At 37.6% G+C, this 24,368-nt stretch overlaps 1 pseudogene; it reads right to left on the bottom strand.

Annotated features, from left to right (window-relative positions):
• Positions 1-375: 375 nt before the first annotated feature.
• Positions 376-23,962, bottom strand: LOC136677936 (cytolytic toxin-alpha-like; annotated as a pseudogene).
• Positions 23,963-24,368: the final 406 nt, after the last annotated feature.

A 24,368-nucleotide genomic window follows, 5' to 3' on the forward strand; every position in this document is an offset into this window, starting at 1 on the left:
ACTCCTCACTGCTTTTACTCCACTCTCCCTCCCACTCCTCTCTGTTTTACTCCACTCCTCCATCCACTCCTCTCTGCTTTTACTCTACTCCCCCTCCCACTCCTCTGTTTTACTCCACTCCCCCTCCCACTCCTCTCTGCTTTTACTCCACTCCTCCACCCACTCCTCTCTCCCCCCCCCCCACTCCTCTCTTCCCCCCTCCCACTCCTCTCAACTTTTAGTCTACTCCCCCTCCTACTCCTCTCTGCTTTTACTCCACTCCCCCTCCCACTCCTCTCTGATTTTACTCCACTCCCCCTCCCACTCCTCTCTGCTTTTACTCCACTCCTCCACCCACTCCTCTCTTCCCCCCTCCCACTCCTCTCAACTTTTAGTCTACTCCCCCTCCCACCACTCTCTGCTTTTACTCCACTCCCCCTTCCACTCCTCTCTGATTTTACTCCACTCCCGCTCCCACTCCTCTCTGATTTTACTCCACTCCCGCTCCCACTCCTCTCTGATTTTACTCCACTCCCCCTTCCACTCCTCTCTGATTTTACTCCACTCCCCCTTCCACTCCTCTCTGATTTTACTCCACTCCCGCTCCCACTCCTCTCTGCTTTTACTCCACTCCCCCTTCCACTCCTCTCTGATTTTACTCCACTCCCGCTCCCACTCCTCTCTGATTTTACTCCACTCCCGCTCCCACTCCTCTCTGATTTTACTCCACTCCCGCTCCCACTCCTCTCTCTCGCCCCACCTCTCTGCTTTTACTCCACTCCCACTCCTCTCTCTCTCCCCCTCGCACACTTCTCTTCCCCCCTTCCACTCCTCTCTGCTTTTACTCTACACCCCCCCACCCCTTTCTGTTTTACTCCACTCCCACTCCTCTCTTTCCCCCTCCCACTCCTGTCTTTCCCCCCTTCCACTCCTATCTGCTTTTACTCCACTCCCCCTCCCACTCCTCTCTGCTTTTACTCTACTCCCCCTCACACTCCTCTCTGAATTTACTCCAGTCCTACTCCTCTCTCTCTCCTCCTCCCACTCCTCTCTTTCCCCCCTTCCACTCCTCTCTGCTTTTACTCTACTCCCCCTCCCACCCTTTTCTGCTTTTACTCCACTCCCCCTCCCACTCCTCTCTGCTTTTACTCCTTTCCCCCAAATCCTCTCTGCTTGTACTCCACTCACCTGCCCACTCATCTCTGCTTTTACTCCACTTGGTCCCCCCCACACTCTTCCCTGCTTTACTCCACTCCTCCCCACAGTCCTCTCTGCTTTTACTTCACTTCCCCTCCCACTCCACTCCTCTTGGCTTTTCCACCCCTCCCTGTTTGCACGCAAGACAATAGGTCAACTTATTTTGGCCCTGGCTCTGGACGTGGGGAAGAAACTTAATGTCTCGATCCAAAATGGCCTTCTCTCTTTTCACCCTGCCTCACTGGCCCAGGTACAGCTGAGAAAGTGCATGTGGAGGCATTTGAATAGCACAGGGGCCACTGAATGTTGCAAAGCATGAAAAGCGTGATGACTGTTCTATTCCTGCTCCATAGGTGGGTAAAATTGACTTATATTTCCTGTTACCATTTCATTACTTAATGTGGAACTGGCTCCAAACTTGGGAGACTATACCAGAAATAACACAATACTAAACAACTTGAGTTACAAATGAGTATCTACAGTAATGCAAACATAATAAAAAAATAAGACATATTCCATTACAACCACACAGTCACCTTCTTGCTCAAACATAACATTCCACATTAAAAGATGCAGATTTTCTGAATGAACACAAACAGGAGAGTTTGATTTGCTTTCAGTTCAGGATCTGAGGTTTCTAACGGTATGCGGAGCTCACAGACGCATTCAAGCATTCAAGAATTATAAATCTGATTATATAAGTTATGTTTGTGTCCAAAGAGTTAGTAGTTATTAGTAGTTAGTAGTTAAGCCTGTTTTGAATCTTGGCAGTGACGTGGCAATAAACAATAACAGCACCAGTTGCTTCACTCTGTTTGCAGCATAAATAAATAAATAAATAAAAACAGGTAGCCCTACAGTACCTGAAATAAAGGTGTGATATCTCACTCTTGTCCAGGTCCCTCTCTCTTCCTCTTCCTCTCTGTTTCGTTCAAGCGTTAAGTTGAGCTCTCAGGTCCTGTCACGTTGACTAAACTCTCTCTTCTTCAGAAAGAAAGTGGTCTCTCAAGTAGAGAATTGTGAACATATGTAATAACATGTTACACAATCAGGCAGGCACCATGTGCACATTCCTGTGCCATTTTCTACTATTGTAGGTAACAGTATACAGACCGGGGGCATATCAGTCGAACACAGAAAATTGGTCCCTGAGGTTGATATTTGATACTCAGAATTCTCTGAAACTTGGCACAGATCTGCACAAATATAAAAGAAGTGTTTTAGTCAACATATGTGTTGGGTAGTGGATCATTCTCAGCATTGCATTAACAGTGACGTAGTGTTGATTTGTTAAGTGTGTGCTCTGCTGATGAAAGTGGATCAGACACTGCAGTGCTGCTGGAGTTTTTAAACCCAGAATAGTCCCAAAATATCCAATCAATAGTGACCTGTAGGCAAAATCATGTGGGCACAGACTAGTGTGCAGAAACAGATGAGCTACTGCTGTGCCTGATTCAAAATTTAGAGAGAAAACATTGTCTTTTCTGTAATCTCCTTGAAATAACACCAAATATAGTTCACAAGCCGCAAACTTTTCTCCACATAATCACCTCAGAGACGATTCTCACAGACTCTGAACACATGATGTCAGACTGCAGTACTGTTAAACTATGTTCAGCACTGTGAACTTAAAATGACAAATTAGTACAAATGATGAAAAATGGTTAACTTTTTTTTGTAAAGAAAAAAAAATTATATAGAACACTGAACACTCTAATAAGTTTTTGCATAATTTAAGGGTTCTTTGCATTGTGAAATAGTTCTTCATATTGGTGGAGGATATGCTGCAGCTGGTTAAATGAAATTGTTCTATATATCACCAAACAAAAGCTTCATGTACCATACCAAACTATCTACAGCCCATTCTCTATAACTCTGAAGAATGATGAGAAGGGTTCCTCAGATTTTCAGGATTTTTTATAATACGTTTTTAGTGTCTAAAGAACCTTTGAAGATCTATTTTTGTGTTATGAAAATCCACTAAAATGTAACATTTTAAAGTATTCAAAGCACACTATTAAATAATGCATCAGATTTGTTTAAGAGAGTAAAATATTTCTGGCCACAGCCCCCTTTCTCAGCCTTTTATTATCTTCAAAATAATTAGAAAAGTATTTTTTTTTTTGCATTAATTTTTGTGTACACCAACAGATGCTCTTCGCATAATAAAGCTGAAGATTCCTTTATCAATCATGGGACATAGATGAAGAGTACACCACAACCGCTTCACAGGACATGTGGGGCTTACTTACAGTGACAACAGCCAATGGTTAGCATGCACATACTGATACACTGTCTAGTCATTGTAAATTGTGTCTCTCTCTTGGGAATTTGTAAGAACTTGAGGGGGATGGAACAGAGAGCAGGAGAGGGTACTTGTTGGTATATTTCTGAAGCACTGCTTTTTATTCTTTTCTTTTCCTTTTGAATAAACCTTTATGTGAGTGGATCTGTCTGACTATTCTTGCACCAAAAATACAAATTTCCATGCTGTGTTTAACTGGAACAAACTGCCAGGAGGTCTTTAAAAGAAATATTTGAAATGTGCCACGAAAAAAAAAACTTTAAACCCAGGTTAAAAATTATTTTATTCTTTGTGTCTTTGATTAACATCTAAATATTGTTCTATACTCTCACTGCACTTTTATCTTTATTTTATTACCCTTTTACCATATTTAACTAAGCTTTACACTTAAAGCAATGTTCATGATTTCATGATATTGTGACCTTTTGTTAGCTCTTTTTCTGTTGCTTGAAACCATTCTAATGCGTTTACAAAGTCTCAGTGTTTTTTAAAATGGTAAAAATACAAACACTGTGTTCCAAAGCCTAGGCTGTAGCTGAGGTAGGACGTGTCTATAGGACGTGTCTTCTGCAGGACTGTCCTATAAAGACTCCTTAGTAACTTGATCACACAAATGGAATGGTGTATGGAGGCTGCGCCATGACGTCACCGGAAAGATCTTACCTGTCTTGAAGCATTAACATGACTTAAGTTAAAATGTGTTGTATTTGCTTATTAATATTTTCATGCAAGACAATACTAATTACATACTTTTATCTACAAAACACTCAAACCTTATTTTTAAACCTTTACATTTCAACTGGGATTAAAAATAACATACTTCTAATTATATGCTTTCTGTGGTGCTGTAATATGCCAATTAGCTTTTTGATTAAATAAGGTATAGAGACAAATGGTTTGTCTTATTTTATACTGTACAAGTTAAACAAATTCTGAATGTCTGTTTTTCGCTGTGTCATTTTTATTTTCTCCCAGATGCAGTATGTGCACAGGGAATTGAAGATAACTGAGGGTTATGAAGGATACGCCTGTTGCGTCCTTCATCATTCTGAACGTAGGCTGCATTTCTCGTGGAACAGCCTTCTGTGACGTAGAGGCAGAGAAATGAAGCCGAGCTCGGTCACAGCCTAGGCTTTGGAACACAGCTAAAGTGTATTTGCCTGGTATACTAGACTTTCTCAGAGAGGCAAATAAATGGCATCCGGTGGATTTTAGACAGCGAAGAGACCTCCAAACGTTGAAAAACATGAACCAAGATGAGAAAATTGCTGTATTCCTGCTCCATAGGTGGGTAATATTGACTTATTTTTGATATTTTGGATCGCTTAATGTGTAAATGTCTCCAAACTCGGGAGAAGTCTAACTGCATTAACAAAGGGCTACAAAACTAAACAACTCATGTTACAAGTTAATAATTCAAACACATCTCCTGTTCCACTTAAAAACATGCAGAGCCTCTGAATGTAAACAAACCAGAGAGAACTGCGTTTCTCCTTTAATACCAAAGTCTATACATGGGTTGTTTTGGAGTGGATGCCATATTGGGGACAGATTTCATTGCATAGGGTCGTGTGTCCTATAAAAATTGAAGGCAAATCAAAATGAAAATGTTTTTCTTGGTTAATGATTACTGATCTGTACATTTGTAAAATATCAGCAGTTTATTATTAGGTCATGTTGATTGTGCTGTTTTAATACAATTGAAATGCTGGACATCGCCTTTTGTAGGAAAAGATGTGTAGTGCTCTGCTTGAATTCAGAAACTGAGGAGCGGCTGAGAGCCACACCCAACACAGAAGAGAAAGAGAGAGAAAGAGAGAGAGAGAAAGAAAAAGAGGATGAAAGAAAGGAAGTAAAAAAACAGTGAATAGACAGGCAGCAGTAATTGTGGAGAAAACAAGAGTGAGAGGGAGAGAGAGAGACAGAGGGAGAGCTGGGTGGAGGTCATAGCAACACAGAGATGGTGACACGCACCAAGGACACACTCACCCTAACAGACAGCAGTTCTTCTGAATATTCATGAACACAGCGTCACTGCAGAACATGACAAAACACTCCCTTGTGGATTCCAACACATTCCCTCTTTATTATGAAAAGTAACGAGCACATTGAGTGTATACTAGAGATAAAAATAAGCTTACACATTGTACAGGATTCCTTTATTATTAATTTATTTTATTATAACTTTATTATAACATCAATAAACATGTCATGGCATTCTATTATCTCCAAAGTACTGCATCCTCCCAACACATTTGTATGACTTAAGGGCCCAATGCTGGGTGGTTCATGGCCCCCTAACCGACACATGGCATTGAGCATGGTGACCTTAAGCTCATATATTTTCAATAATGTTCAATGTATGTATGTTATTGCATTTTTTATGTTTTACTGTTGTATATTAATGTCTGTAGAAAAGTGTTTCATCTTTTTCTGCACAGAAAACAGGCAAGTGATAATCATGAGTTCATTGGACTACACTGCCACCTACTGGCAATAATGCAGCTTCAAATATCTCGTTTGAAAACGTGTGAACCCCCTCCACCTCCCCAGTGGTTGCACATAACGAGAGGAGCTGGATGCATATCGTCGCTGTCCAGTCAAAAACATGCATCTCCAAAATAGCAACTTGACAAAAGCACAGCAAAAAATGAAAACTAAGCAAGTAAAATGTACTTAAATCTAGTCTAAATATCTAGTGTTATTCATTTGGAAATTGTCATAAGAATATAATACGATTATTCAAATTATATCTAATTTATTTCTACCTGTTTTAAATCATTTTATCTACAGAAATTGTCCCATTCCATTGGCAGATATTTTTTCTTAAAAGAAGCAAAAATATGGTCACTACCATATTTATTTTCTCTGTGGTATAATTTTGGGTGATAAATGTAGCTGTTTCCAGTTTTGCAGGGGACATACCACCCCCCCATCCCCCACAGTTCCTACACCAATGTTACATAACTTAAATTAAATTAAAAGGATATATTTATTTACTCAAACCATCCATATAATTTATGTCATAAGAACCATCCAACAGTTATATATTATTAACGTCAGTGGAATATTTAAAAGAAGAGTTCTATTACTATTACTTCATTCTATTACTTGTCCATTAAAAAAGGAAAAAATAAAAATACAGTGAGTATGTACTGTAATCTTTATGATCAAGTAAAGAACTATTAACAGACAGAAAAAAGTAAGCATTATCTGGTCAAGTTCAGTAGAGTGACGTATCTTCAAAAAAAGGCCAACTTCATGTTAACGTTCTCTACCTGGTGGTGAAAAAAAGGAAAAGAAAATCCATCTTTATTTTTTTTTATTATGCTCTTTATACTACATTGTATATCGTCATTGTCAGTATCTTGTATAAAGGAAATGTTAACTTTAAAAGAGAAGAAATACCTCATTATTTGAATAGATGTTAGATCCAAAAACCTGAATCATAACTGAGAAATTAAATTTTGAAACGGAGAGGACTATTACTAATATTGAGAGCTTTAAAAACAGGTTTATAAAGAGAATATTACTGTATTTATGCGTTTAATTTGTATTTGCACTGCGCTGGAAACAAGAGAAGAGTCACTGAGAAGTTGCTCAGCACAAATACAAAATAAACAATTAAATATGAAAATATTCTCTTTATAAACCTGTTTTTAAACCTCTCAATATTATTAATTATAGTCCTCTCCTTTTATAAAATATAAAATGTTTTGGTTATGGATTTAGCTTTTTGCTTCTCAAAACTTTTTGTTCTACTTTGACACCATATAACTGGCATTTGCTAATTGTATGAAACTGTAACTGAAATGATAAAAAATAAAACTCAATGAAAAGATGCAAGGCTTGTCCACAACAATACATGTTTTCTAATAGTATGCTTCCACTTGCACATTTTCAAATCTGATTCCATTTTACTGCATAGTTCACCACATAGACATTTCACTTATTAAAGCTATAGAAGCAATCCATAGACTGTTTAAAATAGAGCGATTGCTGTTTCTTATTTTTATTTTAATTTTTTTTACATCACATATTAAAATAATCAGGTCCCTGGCTCTGTGGGTGATTTAGCTACTGAAAATGTCTCCATTTTACACTCAGCCCTTGCCTCATGCTGATAGAATTCTGCTCTCCACTGACACGCCATAAATTCCATACACCAGTCATGTCACTACAGGTCATAGGTCTGGTTTCAATTCAACAAGAGACAACTTAAGAAATGTTGGTCCAGAATCTCAATGTGATCAGCATACACATATGTATGATCACTTCAGATTAGCATACACTGGAATGATACCAGAATTTTCTGGCAGTTTCCTGCAGTGCAGTAATATACCAATCTTATCTCACAATATACAGTGGGCTGAAGGCATCTGAAACATTGACTTACTGCAACAATACCAGTGGTGTTTATGCATACATGTCCTTCAATGTTAAGTGTAGTAATTTTCTCTACTGGCATGCGGTGTTTAAAAAATCCAAATTTCTGCCCATTCACATAAACCTGGAAATAAGGTAAAGGTATTTCAGCAGCTAATTTATTTACTTGTTTAGAATTTTTTTTCACATACTCTGTTAATCATTATACCTCATAGCCATCTGTGCTGATTACAAAGAAGATATCAAATGCTGATCCTTTGGGTGTAGGACACCACTGATAGAATTCACCACACTCCCAATATCCATTCCTGCGACTGTCAAATACAGCGTTCTTCGAATGCATTCGTGGGTTGAAGAGAAAAGCAATATCATCCCCATCATCCTGCCCTGTTTTTAGATTTATGTTAAACCTGTGTAGAAGGTATATTCAGTTTTATAATAAAATACCAATATTATTTTACACCTTTTTTATTCCAATAACATGTCAGGGTATTTTATGGTCAATATATTAGGATACTTACATAGAGGCATATGGATGAACAACTCCTTGGAAGTACAGAGCCATTCCTGGTTTCAGCTCTCCAGGGAGTGTGCCCACATAGGGAGTACTCTGTGAATGATATCAGCATTTCTCAACATAAAATAAAGTTTACATTACAGAGAGCAATTGCACTGGATCCTCTACATGGTGATTATTTAAAGTCATAAATGCTTTGGCAATTTGTAATGCAGACCAGCTCCAAAACCAAGTTCAAACTAGAGATACATGTGTGAGCCACAAGGTAATGGAAGTATCTATGTATCTGATTATCTGAAATTAGTTTAAGTTTAGGAACTTTAGTTATAATAATACTAATGAACATTTGTTATTGTTAAACTCTTTAATAATAACTTACTAGCTGGCTGACTTGATTTGTTACTTCTGTCTGGATGGTTGAAAGACTCCACCGTGAGGCGCCCAGGCTGGTTGTTATTTTATTCCTTAGTTCCTTACAGAGTGAAAACATGGTCCCATTCTGTGAAGAACAAAATCAAGACTCTTCTATTTTTGCTGTATCCCAAGCATAAATTTCTTATTCCTCTGATGGAGTATAACTTTCTTACACTTTGATACCCATCCTGAGAAGAATTTGTTACATGAAATGACAAACCCAAACGAATTTGGAAACCGATATTCTTACTGAAATAAATATTTTAAAATTGTACTTGATTCTCATAATAGTGAGTGCAACAATTATTATACCAATAATCATTATTCAGAACTCTATGATAGGGAGAAGGGAATAACTACCCACTTACCCACGATTGGCCCACTGGAACATTGATCTTCTCTTTAAGGGAGAAGTTGATAAAGTCACTGGCTTCACTCACTCCCACATCACTGACTGCTCTGTACCGGACCCAGTACTGATTTGTCAGCTGTAGTCCAGTTAGTGTGAAATTTTATTTTGCATCTGGAGTGTCTATGGTCTCCCAGCCTTCGTAGTCAGCTCCCGATTGATCTGGCTCTGTCACTCTGTGTTCCACTCTGAATCGCACTGTCTCTCCAGTGGAGGGTTTCTGTAGCTTCAGGACTACATTTCTGTTCTGTATTTTCATGCTGGGAGCAGGAGGCTTGGACACAGGATGAAACGTGCTGTCCACCTTTTTCCCTTGTCTATATAGGTAAATAGAAGTGCCAGGATTTGAGGAGTCTGGGATGGAAGCAATGACAAATCGGGTTTTCTACTCATCCTTATTAGACTCTGAAAAGCTTTTGAAGAGGAAAAGGTTGTCTTTCATCCTTTCAGATATTTCAGGATTGTTGAACCAACCAAGCATGTCTTGGTCAATTGATTCTGGAACTGCTGTCAGTATTTCAAAATCTTCTACCTTCAGAAACTCAGTTACTGCTGACAGATAAGGGTCTTCTTTTGTCAGAGAGGTGAAGGAGAAGCAAACTACCTTGTCCACCATGGGATCAAAGAGGATTTTATTGAACTTGGCTAAGGATGGAATTACTGGGACACCACTTAGTTCCTTGGTGTAGGACTTCAGCAGATCTAGTTCACTCTGCATGTTCTCTAAAAATTGCTGCATTCTGTCAGCTGTAAAAGGGGACTCATCATGGACTTTAAGAAGTTTAAAAAATACCTGCTCAGTCTCTTCACCGCCCCGAATAGCAGGAATGAGCCTTTGTAATGTTTTCTGTAACATCGGCTTGTACCCATCAAACAATTTTTGAAATGTCTTCAGCTTTACACGTAGATGTTGGAAATCATTTGTCATTGGGTCTTTAACTAAGTCACTGCACTGCATCTCTGCGTTTTCCAGGTCTTCCAACAAACCCTCTATTTTAGATACCAGCATTGAGCTGATGTTTCTCTCTATTTTCGCTGCTTGTTTGTCTAAATTTGCAAGAGGATAGAGCCAAACTTTCACTGGCACAGCATCATTCTCCCTCTGCTTTAGCAATGATGGCAGTGTCTTAAAAAGCTGCACAGCTTCCATGTATGTTGTAGGGTGCGTATCAATATCATAGTCACCATAAAATGTACAGTTGATGTTTTCAGCCAGTTCTTTTTCTTTCTCATTCATTTTTAGTGCTGCTTCTCCTTCAACAGTAAGACATTTGAGCTTCTTGACCATAACATGTAGCTTTCCATCAACATCTTCTTTGTTTTCATTATTGGAGGCTGTTTTGACAAACACCATAAAAGCATGACCTCCATAAAGTATCGCTGTTACAACATGAGTGGCAGTCTTCTCATCAAAGATGTCAGGGTATGTGATGTTGCCCAGTTGAGTCATAGTAAGCTGTTCAAATCTAGTTGTTTGGCTGTACTGCAGAGTGACCCGGGACTGTCGGGGTGAGGACTTTTTGTCATTCAAGTACCTGGCTGACCCTCCAACCTCCACTAAACCACCCAGAAAGCTGGCTTTGAGTGAGGCGCTCAGATCTAAAAGACTGGCCTTTTTACTAAGAGTCTCAGAGGCAGAGAACTTTAGATTTGTCTTGGGATGTCGGTGCAAATCCACATCTTCATTTAACCCTTTCAACTCGAACCCCTCATTTTGCGGGGTAGAAACACACCTTATATAATCAGCTTTGTAAGTCCTGAATGTCTGAATGCTTCTGTGAGCTCCGTATACCGTTAGAAAGCGCGGTGCTGTGAAGCCTCTGGGAGTAATCCAGTGTGAAAAACCACCTAAAATCACGGCGTTCCTTCAAAATTTTTGTCTTATGTCCTTGTCATGAAAGATTCTAATGATAGGCGCTAAAATCAGAAAAAAAAAAAACTGCTACAAAGGGACAAGAAAGACGCTGTTTACTTTCAGTTTCGTTTTGACTCACATAACGTCAACCCACTGTCTCTGGGCAGAAAAATATGAGTCATCAGCAAAAACATATTCCTATTATTGATTTATAGTTTTTCAAGGTTTTTTTTAGGTTTCACATCAAATAACACTGCATTAGATCAACAAATATAAACTAAAAAGCTTAAATAATTATTTATTGTGTGTTTTCTAAATAAACAAGTATTATTTCATCATTTTTTAAAAGGATTATAATAATAATAATAACTGTAAACATTATCAGCATCTGAGAAAACTGCCAAAGTACCAAATTTTTTTTTTATTTGTTGGGATATTGTCCATATTTGCCCTGAAATAAATTCCTGAAAGTCTGGGCCTGTTGTGACTGTTAGAACTTTATCAGTCATACATCCCAGAGCTTAGAATATGAAGAAAAATATGTCCGTCTGATGCTAAAAATTTATTTTATCACAGTAATATGACATGTAATAAATTAGCATCAAAAATGCTTATGTTTTCAACTAAAAGACACTTCACACTAACAATCTGTGTCAAAAACACATGTTGGTAGGTGGATTGATGACTCAAAAGTGTGAGTGTGTGAGTGAATGTGTGTGTGTGTGTGTGTGTGTTGCCCTGTGAAGGGCTGGCGCCCCCTCCAGGGTGTATTCCTGCCTTGCACCCAATGATTCCAGGTAGGCTCTGGACCCACCGCGACCCTGAACTGGATAAGCAGTTACAGATAATGAATGAATGAATATTTTTTATGTACAATGACAGATGCTCTTTGCATAATAAAGCTGAAGATTCCTTTATCATCATGAGACATAGATGAAGAGTACAATGACACCCTGACATCTGTTTCCTGTTCTTCAGCTTCACAGAACATGTGGGTCTTACTTACAGTGACAACAGCCAATGGTTAGCATGCACATACTGATACACTGTCCAGTCATTGTAAATTGTGTCTCTCTCTTGGGAATTTGTAAGAACTTAAGGGGGATGGAACAGAGAGCAGGAGGGTGTACTTTTTGGTATATTTCTGAAGCACTGCTTTTTATTCTTTTCTTTTACTTTTGAATAAACCTTTATGTGAGTGGATCTGTCTGACTATTCTTGCACCAAAAATACAAATTTCCATGCTGTGTTTAACTGGAACAAACTGCCAGGAGGTCTTTAAAAGAAATGTTTGAAATGTGCCACGAAAAAAAAACTTTAAACCCAGGTTAAAAATTATTTTATTCTTTGTGCCTTTGATTAACATCTAAATATTGTACTATACTCTCACTGCACTTTTATCTTTATTTTATTACCCGCTTTACCATATTTAACTAAGCTTTACACTTAAAGCGATGTTCATGATTTCATGATATTGTGACCTTTTGTTAGCTCTTATTCTGTTGCTTGAAACCATTCTAATGTGTTTAGAAATTCTCAGTGTTTTTTTAAAATGGATGAAAAACAAACGCTGTGCTCCAAAGCCTAGGCTGCAGCTGAGGTAGGACGTGTCTATAGGACGTGTCTTCTGCAGGACTGTCCTATAAAGACTCCTTAGTAACTTGATCACACAAATGGAATGGTGTTCGGAGGCTGCACCATGACGTCACCGGAAATATCTTATTTGTCTTGAAGCACTAACATGACTAAGTTAAAATGAGTTGTACTTGCTTATTAATATTTTCATGCAAGACAATACTAATTACATACTTCTATCTATAAACACCCAAACCTTATTTTTAAACCTTTACATTTCAACTGGGATTAAAAATAACATACTTCTAATTATATGCTTTCTGTGGTGCTATAATATGCCAATTAGCTTTTTGATTAAATAAGGTATAGAGACAAATAGGTTACTCATTTACTTATTTTACACTGTACAAGTTAAACAAATTCTGAAGGTCTGTTTTTCGCTGTGTCATTTCTATTTTCTCCAAGATGCCGTATGTGCACAGGGAATTGAAGATAACTGAGGGTCATGAAGGATACGCCTGTTGCGTCCTTCAAATCACTCTGAACGTAGGCTGCTTTTCTCGTGGAACAGCCTTCTGTGATGTAGAGGCAGAGAAATGCAGTCGAGCTCGGCCACAGCCTAGGCTGTGGAACACAGCTAAAGTTTATTTGCCTGGTATACTAGACTTGCTCATAGAGGCAAATAAATGGCATCTGGAGGATTTTAGACAACAAAGAGACGTCCAAACGTTGAAAAACATGAACCAAGATGAGAAAATTGCTGTATTCCTGCTCCATACCGTTCCACTTTAAAACACGCAGAGGCTCTAAATGTAAACAAACCAGAGAGAACTGCGTTTCTCCTTTAATACCAAAGTCTATTTATGGGTTGTTTTTGGAATGGATGCCATATTGGGGACATATTTCATTGCATAGGGTCGTGTGTCCTGTAAAAACTGAAGGCAAATCAAAATTAAAATGTCTTTCTTTGTTAATGATTACTGATCTGTACATTTGTAAAATATCAGCAGTTTATTATTAGGTCATGTTTATTGTACTGTTTTAATACAATTGAAATGCTGGACATCGTCTTTTCCTCAGTGTAGTTTTGGGTGCGTGGTCATCCATTTTGGTGTCATACCTATCGAGTCTCCCCAACTCTATATGAACCCTCAAGACAAAGTGGACTTCACTTCCCATGATTCCACTCTGTCCCAGGTTCCTGTCACATGCCCGCGGTCAGCCAGTCAGGAGTGGCTTCCTCGTTCATCATCCCCCGAGTTCTAATCCGTGTCACCTGGTTAACTCAGTTAGTGTGTGTATATTAGAACAGAGTGTTACTTGCTCTTTGCGAAGTATTGCCTTCGGTCGCGTTAGGAAATACTGAGCTCCTATCGTGTTTGTACTTACCGTGTTTTCGGTTGTTGTCTGGGCTATGTTATTGAGACTGTTTGTTCGTGTCCTCAGCTCTCCTGTGTATTGTGTTCTGCCTCATCAAAATTCATTCTTCCCCATGTCAATAAAATCCCGTTTTCATCTGCAAGCGTCTGCCACGTTCCGGTTTCGTTACATTTGGCTGGAAACCATCACAGCAATCTGGCAACTCTGGAGCCATTTAGTGATGTAATGTATGGTTCAAGTACGAGTCAACCACAGTCAAATCCAAAAAAAAATGACCTAAAGGATCACTCAGTGAATTGACATTCCTGATAGCTTTACGTAGGTTTTGGGCACAATAGTAGTGTAATAATGTGGGGTGTGTAGGAGGAGCAAGGGAAGGAAGTATATGCAGGAGACTTTATTAACAATAAACAAAATGTAACCAGACAGGCTAGCTAACACTACACAAGGCTAAACACTGAGCAAGGAATCTAAACATTATCAAGGACTATACAGAACAAAGGGACTAAACACAGCGTGAGACTAAGGAACAACGACAACAAGCACAGAACGTAAACATACAATGACCCACCAACAGGAAACACTGACAAGGACTATATAAAGACAACACCAACAAGAAACACCTGGGCACTAATTAAGACACATGGCACTAGAAACACAAGGGAAGGGTATCACATGACCAGGGAACAAGCAGGAAGCAGACACATGGCAGGGTGAACAGTCACATGACAAGGGGAGCACAAACAAGAAACAATGCAGAACACAAAAATAAGCACATTACAAGTAGCCTCCATACATATTATGAACATGTGTCTTACTCAATAAGTTACACTTAAATGGTTTATAATATTCATTATAACAACAATGTGAAGGATTATTTATAGTGCCATCTACTTACCCACTATATATTTTGAAGGACTAGAAGATAAGCTTGTTAAGGGCTAGATATGGGAGATCAGTTCTCAGAACAGTAGTGAGAGTCTAATGCCCTGTCCCCTGTCTGTTATTTTTAAACAGAGATTTTCCTCGCTTGATTTTTGAAAACACCCCTGTCCAGATGAATACGAAAATGGCTGCATTATCATGCCACAGCACCTCTTTAAGAGACAACGATGCATGAGAGAAACTGAGGTTTAATCCCGAATCAATTCATACTCCCTATGTAGTGTGAAGGAGTTATTAGAAACAGCTGAAAGGTCTAGTCAGTGGTTGTGGATAAGGAGAGCACAGATTACTTGGGGAAATGCACTGTAGAGGTACTATTGGGATTGTTGGTGATGTAGCATGTAAAGTTCACATGGAACTGGTGACACTGAGAATGCATTAATGGTGCCAGTGGGGCTAGGTACTTAGGGCTTTAAGGCCTTAGTCACCAGGGAGGCCAGTGTGGATTTATGGTTGTTGATGGTAAAGGGTAAGGTAGGACTGTAAAACTGTCTTGGAGGGGGGTGGGTCTGGGGCAAAAGACTATACTGTTAAACCTTCTGGAGATGTTGTGGGCTTAATTCAGTGAAACACCAACGAGAGGAGGTGCCTGCCTGATGACCCCTGTGAAGAGTTAGTGATACAGTGGCTGGTTTGGGTACTCATGGGCTGGACTCAGTGAGTAACCGTAGATGTTAAGGGTAGCCGGTTGCTGATCGGATCATAAATGGCCACAGCAACCTTAGTGCTGAGGTGTAGGATTCAACAGGAATTTTAGTGGCTGCAGGTAGGAAGAGTGTGTGGTGGGCCCTATGTGAAGCTCTAATGGACTGGCATAGGATATTTTACATCTTATCTTGTTTATGATTATAATTATTTTCTTTAATGAGGAGGGGCTCCTCCTCCTTTGTATCTGGTATTTTCCTTGGGTCTTGTGTTCAGCTTTGGTCTCAAATGGTTCTGTCCTCCCCTTGTCCTTATGTGTATGTGTTTGTGTATGTCCACAACGGTTTAAGGTTGTTTTCTCTTTGTTCCTGTTTTTTTCCATGTGTTCTATTTTTTATTTCCATTGTCCTACTCATGTTTATTTTCTGTTTATGCTTTTTTTTCTTGTACTAATGTGAGTACTAGAGTGTATGTCTGTCTCCTTCCTCCTTCAACCCTGACACTAATTCTCTCAATAGGGAATGAGGAGTTATTTGAATTTCAGCCAGAAAGAGGCACACTGTGTGATGTCAGCGTTACTGAAAAAAAATAAATCTGTTTTTCCCATCCAAACGAGAACACTGACAAGGGCATTTTAAAAAATCACAACCACTGACAAGTGAATTAAATGAAACAGTTACAGCCTCATCTGACATGAGGTGGGATACTAGACAGCAAGGAAATTACTCGTGATACCGATATGTTGGAGATGGAAAAATCAGTAAAAGATGAGTATCTGAGCAACTTTGACGAGAGCCAAACTGCGACAGTCATATTGCTTTGGTCAGAGCATCTTGAAAACTTCATTGTAGGTGTGGAAGTGGAATTCAGAGTGTACTTACATTACTGAAATAGAGACTTTGAAAAATAACTTGAGAAATAAAGAGAGACTTCTAATCATTTGCAAACATTAGAGTTCTTCCTTTTTCATTCATTTAAATTGTAAATTTCAGAGTCTGTTCACATCTGTGATCTCATCAAATTTTATTGAATAAACCTTTTTACATTCAGAGAGCATTGGTTTCAAGCACATATCAGAAGCATGTATCATTAAACTCTAAAGCTAAATGTTTCCTTTCCAGTCAAATATTAATACTGCATAACATTATTATGCAGATTAATTTTAAGCTAGCATCAGTAAGAAATCTGAGTTATCAGAATCACACGTGTCTCAAATTACCCCTAAAAAGTACTTCAGTCCTTCAGATACATTTGCTTACATTTTTCAGTTTACAGTTTTATTTATGACTTTGCTGCAAATAAGTTGAGGTTACAATACTTTTAAATGGTGAATGATATATATATGTATACATGTATACATATATATATATATATGACAGCTGACAACTTACCCACATAATCCAGTCAGAATATAAACACTCAGTAAAAACAGCTACCAGTTTACAGGATTACTATCTGAAACTTTGTTATTGTTAAGTGAAATGTTTCAAAAGCATGTAAAACCATGATGATAATCCTGTCCAACTCTCTGCAGAACTTTAACAGATGAAAATCAAAGCATATTCATATTATATTAGCTATAGTAACTAGAAGAACACTAACGTTTAACATTCGTAACAAGTGAACCTTTAACTCTCTATACATATAAAATATAACTGAGTGTACAGAAAACATTTTTAAAGGTTTATGTTCTATAAATCAGTCTAACCCACACCCCTTCATAAAGGACAGTGCATGTACCAGAACAGAAATTCCTCATTTACTTATGGACTACTGTCCTAAAAGCAGTGGTACCTGGCCAGTTTAACCAAAGCACAAGGACTTTTTAAATCCAATCATCTATATCATTTTTATCATCAGAACCTTCCAACAGTAATTATCTCTGAAAAGAGGAATATATAAGGAAGGCTTAATGTATGTCAATAAGAACAAAAAATACAGTAACTATGTGCTGTAATATTTATGATGAAATAAGTAATTACTTATGAAGACAGAAAAAAATATTATCTGGTCAAGTTCAGTAGAAATTGAAATATCTTCAAAAACCAGGCAACTTAATGTCTACCTGAAAAACAGGAAAATTAAATCCACTTTTACTTTCATTTTATTATATTAATTATGTAATATGTATATATCATAGCTGTTCAAGTAAAAACATGTATCCCCAAAACAGCAACTTTACAGGAGAAGGGAAAAACCTTCTTAACTTTCAACAGAAGTCAGTGTAAAAATTATTATTTTATTTTATTTAGTAATTTTGGAGCATCTCTATTGGCTTAAAATTTTTGGGTTAGGCTCATGTGGAGTGATCCATTAAAGGATGGGAGATCCCAATTGTCTTGATGAGCTCAGCACAGGAGCAAACAATAATGCATTTACACTGAGTGAAATACCACTGTGGATGGGAAGTGTGGATATTAAAGGCTGCAAATGTTTAACTGCAGCAATAACTGTGAATACGTATAAACAAGATGACTAATGACAATATGATAACGAATATGACAACAGGTGTAACAAGAAAAAGTTCAAGAGAACGTGTAGCATAATAGATGATGTAATGTTATTTATATAGTATTTATAAACATACCATAAAAATCACTTACTTCAGCAAAGCCGTACACGTTCATGAAAACATCTCCATTTATGTTAAGAAATGACACCTTCTCCAATGGTATACGGTGCTTGAATGTACAGAATACGTGTCCATTCACAACTACCTACAGCAATAAAACCAACGTTCTTAATGTAATATTTTACCTTTTACATGCATGTCAATTTCATTCTCATGTGTTCTAATACTTTACCACATAGCCGTTGTGTTCAGGGACAATAAACAAATCAAAGGCTCCTCCTTTGACAAATGGCCCCTCAGAAATCTCTTCTGGACCCCACGCTCCATTTCTGAAGCTGTTGCGGACTACAGAGGAGTTTGAAAGTCGAGGATTAAAGTGGAATGCAATATCATCAGCATCTTCTGGACCACATTTCAGATTTATGGCAAATCTGTAAATGTACAGAACCGGTATTTTAAAATAGGTTAGTACATTTTTTAATTGATCAGTGGAAAAAACATCAATACAATTCATAATATTTAATCTACTCTGTATTTCAACCCTGAATTGGATAAGCGGTTACAGATAATGAATGAATGAATGAATGAATGTATTTCACTGGCCACAATCATGAGATCATACCTATGACAATCTGAAGGAACAACACCTTGGAAGTACAAAATTCGTCCAGTTTGCAGTTCTCCAGTGATTCCAGCATTATAGGGTTTGCACTGTGATGTTCATAAGCACAGTATGTAGACATAATAATGGATGCCAAAAATAAAACCAGCATTAACTGTACGAACCACAATTTTTATATTAATACAATGTTCTTAAACCAGTTTTGAAATGCTGTTACTCACAGGGCTGCAGATTGGAGATGTCATTTCTGACTGGATGTTTGAGTGTTTACACCGTGAGGTTCCTGAACTAAGTTCCTTATCAAAAGTGGATGCATTCCACTTCTGCAATAAATATGAACATTTGATACATAATTTTATACATAAAATGGTACGCACATGGAACGATCACTAGATTACGAACACCTAGGAATATCTACTGTTTATGAATATAATTGTCTGTTTTATCAGCTCTACTGACCACACAGGACAGTAGACTGTGTTTATGAAATCCAGCAGCACTGTCTGATCCACAAGGTACCTGCACAACACACACTAACACACCACCACCACATCAAAGTCACTGCAACACTCCACCACCCAGATCATACCTCCCCTTTAGTGATCCTGTATGGGTCCTGACCACTGGAGAACAGGGTTAAATTTGGATAAGAATGCATGTAGAAAAACAGACGGACTACAGTATGAAATTGTACAACTACACAGTGCTCCTGTGGTCAGTGGAGTTGGGAGAAATAACAATGAGTGTAGAAACGAAGCAGGTGTTCCTAATTCACTCATTGTTCCGTGTGTGGCTAACAAGCTTTTTGTATCTATTTTGGACTTTGGACCACCCCTTTTCATGAAGACATTAGGTCGTGAAGTCACTGGTCTTTGAGAGTGTAAACTAACTAAGGTTGCTGGTCTGGTTTCTGTTCAGATCCACTACAGCTCAGCATGCAGTGGAATGACACCAGAATTTTCTGGCAGCCTGGATTTTAAACCAAAAAGCCTTTGTTTTGGAGTCTGAGATCACACTGTGTCATGGACTTTGACTGAAATTTCAGCTACAGCTTTATCTTTATAATATATGTTACATATATATTTATTTAGAGTTCCATACAGTAAAAAACCACTGTTATATCACGATAAATAGTTTCCGTAAGGCATCTGAAACACTGACTTACTTCAATAATACCAGTCATGTCCATGGAGACATCACCTTCAATGTTAATTGTAGTCACATTTACAAGTGGCATGCGGTGTTCAAAAAATCCAAATTTTTGCCCATTCACATAGACCTGGAAATAAAATATAGTTAATAGAGCAAGTTGTTTAGCTGTTTAAAAAAAAAAAAACGTTTCCACATATTCTGCCAAAAATTATACCTCATAGCAGTTTGAGCTGATGACAAAGAAGATATCAAATGCTGATCCTTTTGGTGTAGGACACCAGTGAAAGGATTCTTCTTTCTTCCAGTGTCCATTCCTGCGACTGTTAAAGACAGTGCTTGACGAAAACATGCGTGGGTTGAAATGAAAAGCAATGTCATCATCTTCATTCTGCCCAGTTTTGAGATTTATGTTAAACCTGTGTAGGAGGTAAATTCATTTGGTGTTGAACATAAAAGTAAATACTTATTTTAAGCCCATAACATATCAGTGTATTTAGTATGTTTATTGTGTAGTCAGTATATAAGCATATATACCTGGAGGCATCTGGATGAACAACTCCTTGGAAGTACAAAGCCATTCCTGGTTTCAGATCTCCATGGATTTTGCCCACATAGGGAATGTTCTGTGAATAATATTAAACATTTTTCCAGACATAAAATAATGTTTACCTTACAGAGAGTAATGGCACTGGATTGTTAGGCCTCATTGTAAACAATGTAACTTACAATGTTGCTGACTTGATTTGTAACCTCTCTCTGGATGGTTGACAGACTCCAGCATGAGGTGCCGAGGCTGGTTGTTATTTTATTCCTTAGTTTCTTATAGAGGTAATACATGGTCCAATGCTGTGGAGAACAAAATCAAGACACAAATGCTACTATATTTACTGCATCCCAAGCTTAGAATTCTAATTGCTCTTAGGTGATGGAGTATAACTTTTTTACATTTTTAATTCCCATCATGAGAAGTATCTCTTCCTTGAAATGTCATCAACCCAAACTGATTTGGGATCAGAAGTACTTAATCTTTCACTTAAATCAAAATAATACTTTATACTTATATTAGTTACTGCAAAAATAATTATGTCTAAAATGTATTCATTCATTCCTCCATGGTCTGTAACTGCTTATAAAGCTCATTGGAGTCACAGCGCTCATCATAATGCTGAGTAGCCTCACGAGTGATATGTAGAAACACATGCAATTAGTCTGAGTTTCCTGCAGCATTCAAACTGAACTTTGTTTTTTCCACGACCCGCTCTCATAATTTTTGGAAAGATATTTATTTGTTTATTATACAGAAAAATTAGAGTAACTATTTGTTTTGTTTTGAATATATGGTGTTTAGTTTCACATACCAAGGCAGATAAATATTATATAATCCATATTTATTATTCATTCATTCATTCAGTCATTATCTGTAACCGTCTTTATTATATAAACCCTTAAAAATGTGTATAGCCTTTTCTTGTTTTTTGAATACTATGGCTGTAATTCACTTCCTCTTATTGTTAAAATTTTGTTATAATTGTTATAAATAATGTTCCTGTTTAGTAGTAATGTTAAATATAAAATAAAAAAAACAAGTTTATTCTTATTACTTCAAAAAATACTTTCACACTTTTTTCACTGGTACAATTTACTTTCAATGATCTTAAAACGACTTATATGCTTTTGAAGGGCGGCATGGTCGCAGTCACACAGCTTGTGGGTTCGATTCCCGCTCCGGGTGACTGTCTGTGAGGAGTTGGTGTGTCCGCATGGGTTTCATCCGGGTGCTCCGGTTTCCTCCAACAGTCCAAAAACACAGGTAGGTAGGTGGATTGGTGACTCAAAAGTGTCTGTAGGTGTGAGTGAATGTGTGTGTCTGTGTTGCCCTGTGAAGGACTGGCGCCCCCTCCAGGGTGTATTCCCGCCTTGCGCCCTATGATTCCAGGTAGGCTCTGGACCCCCTGTGTCCCTGAACTGGATAAGGGTTACAGATAATGAATGAATGAATGAATATATGCTTTTGAAATATATGAAATATTATTTGGTTAGTTCATCAAATATTAGTTTCAAAATCTGCCAGCGTTCAAAATTAAACTTAGAATTAAATACTCTGATATTTCAGGAGTCAACTCTGAATCTCGACTCCTTTCACTCAAATCAAAAGAAGCGACTTCTATCCCTTAGAATGTGGCAAACAGTCGACACCCTGTTGGGCAACTCTAATCGTAATTATTTATTTATTGTTTTCTTTTGTGTTTGTTTGTTCATTCACTGTTTTGGCAGATTTGTCTTCCATAGAAAATACCGTATGATGTATTACCATTCAAAAGCTTTACTTTCACTCACATTACTTCACTGTGTATATAATTAATAATTTCTAAAATCATATTACAAATATGCACGCAAATTTTATGTAAATACATTTACACAGATAACAAATGTCCTTCACCTCAATGTACAATAATTAACTGTTTTGTGTTCCACCTCACTTAACATAAATTTTACTTTAAATTACAGCCATTTAAATATTTGAAAATTTGTAATTTAAGCAATGCATGTATCTATTTGCCATCTCATGAAAACACCCTTTTTAAAGAGTCATTCACTCAACATTCTGGAATATATTCATCCATACTGAAAATATCTGGAAGTCACATAATCACTAGAAATATGTATCATATGAGAAGTAAAGAAAAAAAACATACCTTGACTTGGATAGAGATTCCTGAAAGCTTCTCTGTAGTTCTCTATATATGACAAAAAAGTTTGGTAAGTAATACTTACGTAGTGAAATAAAAGTAAAGTCATGCAGGTTGTTCTGTCTTGTGATGAGACGTCTGAAACAATCATCACCAGACAATGCTTTATATAGGAATCGCTGCACACCAGAGGCAAGCAAAATGATTAAAGCTTTTTATTGGCTACACAGTAAAAATTTACCAAATATGGATTCTGTGTCATGATGCAAAGGCATGAACCCTTCAGGTGTGAACCTAAAGAGGAAGTTCACTTCACGTATTTCACGTATATACTTCACACCGTCTGTTTTTTAATCACATATTAATGCACATAGACTAATGTGCTCAATGTGAAATAATTGAACAGAAGAATGGAATGCTTCCAGGAGCAATAAAATACAAGAAATATATCCAGGTGGAGATCTGGGCTTCAGCTGAATCCAACAGATGCAGACACTCCTCTGTAATGGAGAGAGGGGAACTCTTGCTAAAAAATGAATGTAATGAATAATACTTGAAAATCATTTAAAATGAAATCATTTATTCCATAGAAAAAATAACTGATGAACAGATGCTAAGTGAACACTGCTGAAAAACCAAATTGAACTATTTTTAGATTAAACACTGCAGTATTTAGACGTCTTGTTCTTGATTATATGACTTAATTTATCAGATATCTGTTATAATAAGCGCCAAATTAGGTGCATCTGAAGAACATTTTTCAGCACCTGTGATTTAGGTTATGGCATGGCTTGATAGTAACTTTCTTGGTCTGTGGGTGCTGGCATTTGTATTACATCTGACTTTGATTGAGGGAGTAATATCACAGAAAACATCAGTGTTGTATCCCCATGAATGGCTTTATCCAACTTCAGCTTAGACAAGAAGGCCATCATGTTAGGCGACAATACATGTAATATAGCGGGATTAGCTATAATTAATCATTATTAATTCATTATTATGTTAATGATTATGCTGATGGATTCTTGCCTCTAAAATTGAGTTTGACCAGAAAGTGAGAGTTCCATACAAGAATAGTGCACACACAAATAAATAACCAAGGAATATTGAATATTGATTATACATTCATATAATGAAATGGACTACAGCGATACATAAGGGAGGAGGGAGATCAATACATAAGGGAATTCTTCTATGAGAAGTACCATAAATTCTAAAGGGGAGTTATAGTTTACATTTAACACCAACCTCTGAGTGATGAAATGAAGCAGTGAACTTACTTTCCGGGGAGATGAGTTGGTTTTGAAGTTGAGCTTCATGTAGCCGTGGGCCTTGTTGCAACGAAGCAGAGTTCATCCGCTGTTCCTCTTCATCCCAGCTCTTTGCTTAGGTACACAGCTTTAGTAGGTGACCACCTTGAGGGGGCAGATGACTTCCTCTGGAGGTCTGAAACATTGCTGCCATCTTGAGAGTCACAATGTTGGATCAAGGGAAAGGTTTTTCAATGGGAAGAAAGTCTTGTTGCATATCAAAGAAGACTATAATCAAATGTGCAATATCTCTTTTGGTTCAAAAGTTATCACAAAAAGTTAAAAACTTCTGTTGTTCCGTTACAGGTAACTGAAGATGGAAGTGATAAAAGAGCAGTGGAAAAAAAACAACTAGATTCAACTTAAATTTAAACAAGAAGCTTCTGAATATGTAACTGCGTCAGTCTCTCCTTGT

This window comes from Hoplias malabaricus, chromosome 2 (assembly GCF_029633855.1).
Source record: "Hoplias malabaricus isolate fHopMal1 chromosome 2, fHopMal1.hap1, whole genome shotgun sequence".
NCBI lineage: Eukaryota > Metazoa > Chordata > Actinopteri > Characiformes > Erythrinidae > Hoplias > Hoplias malabaricus.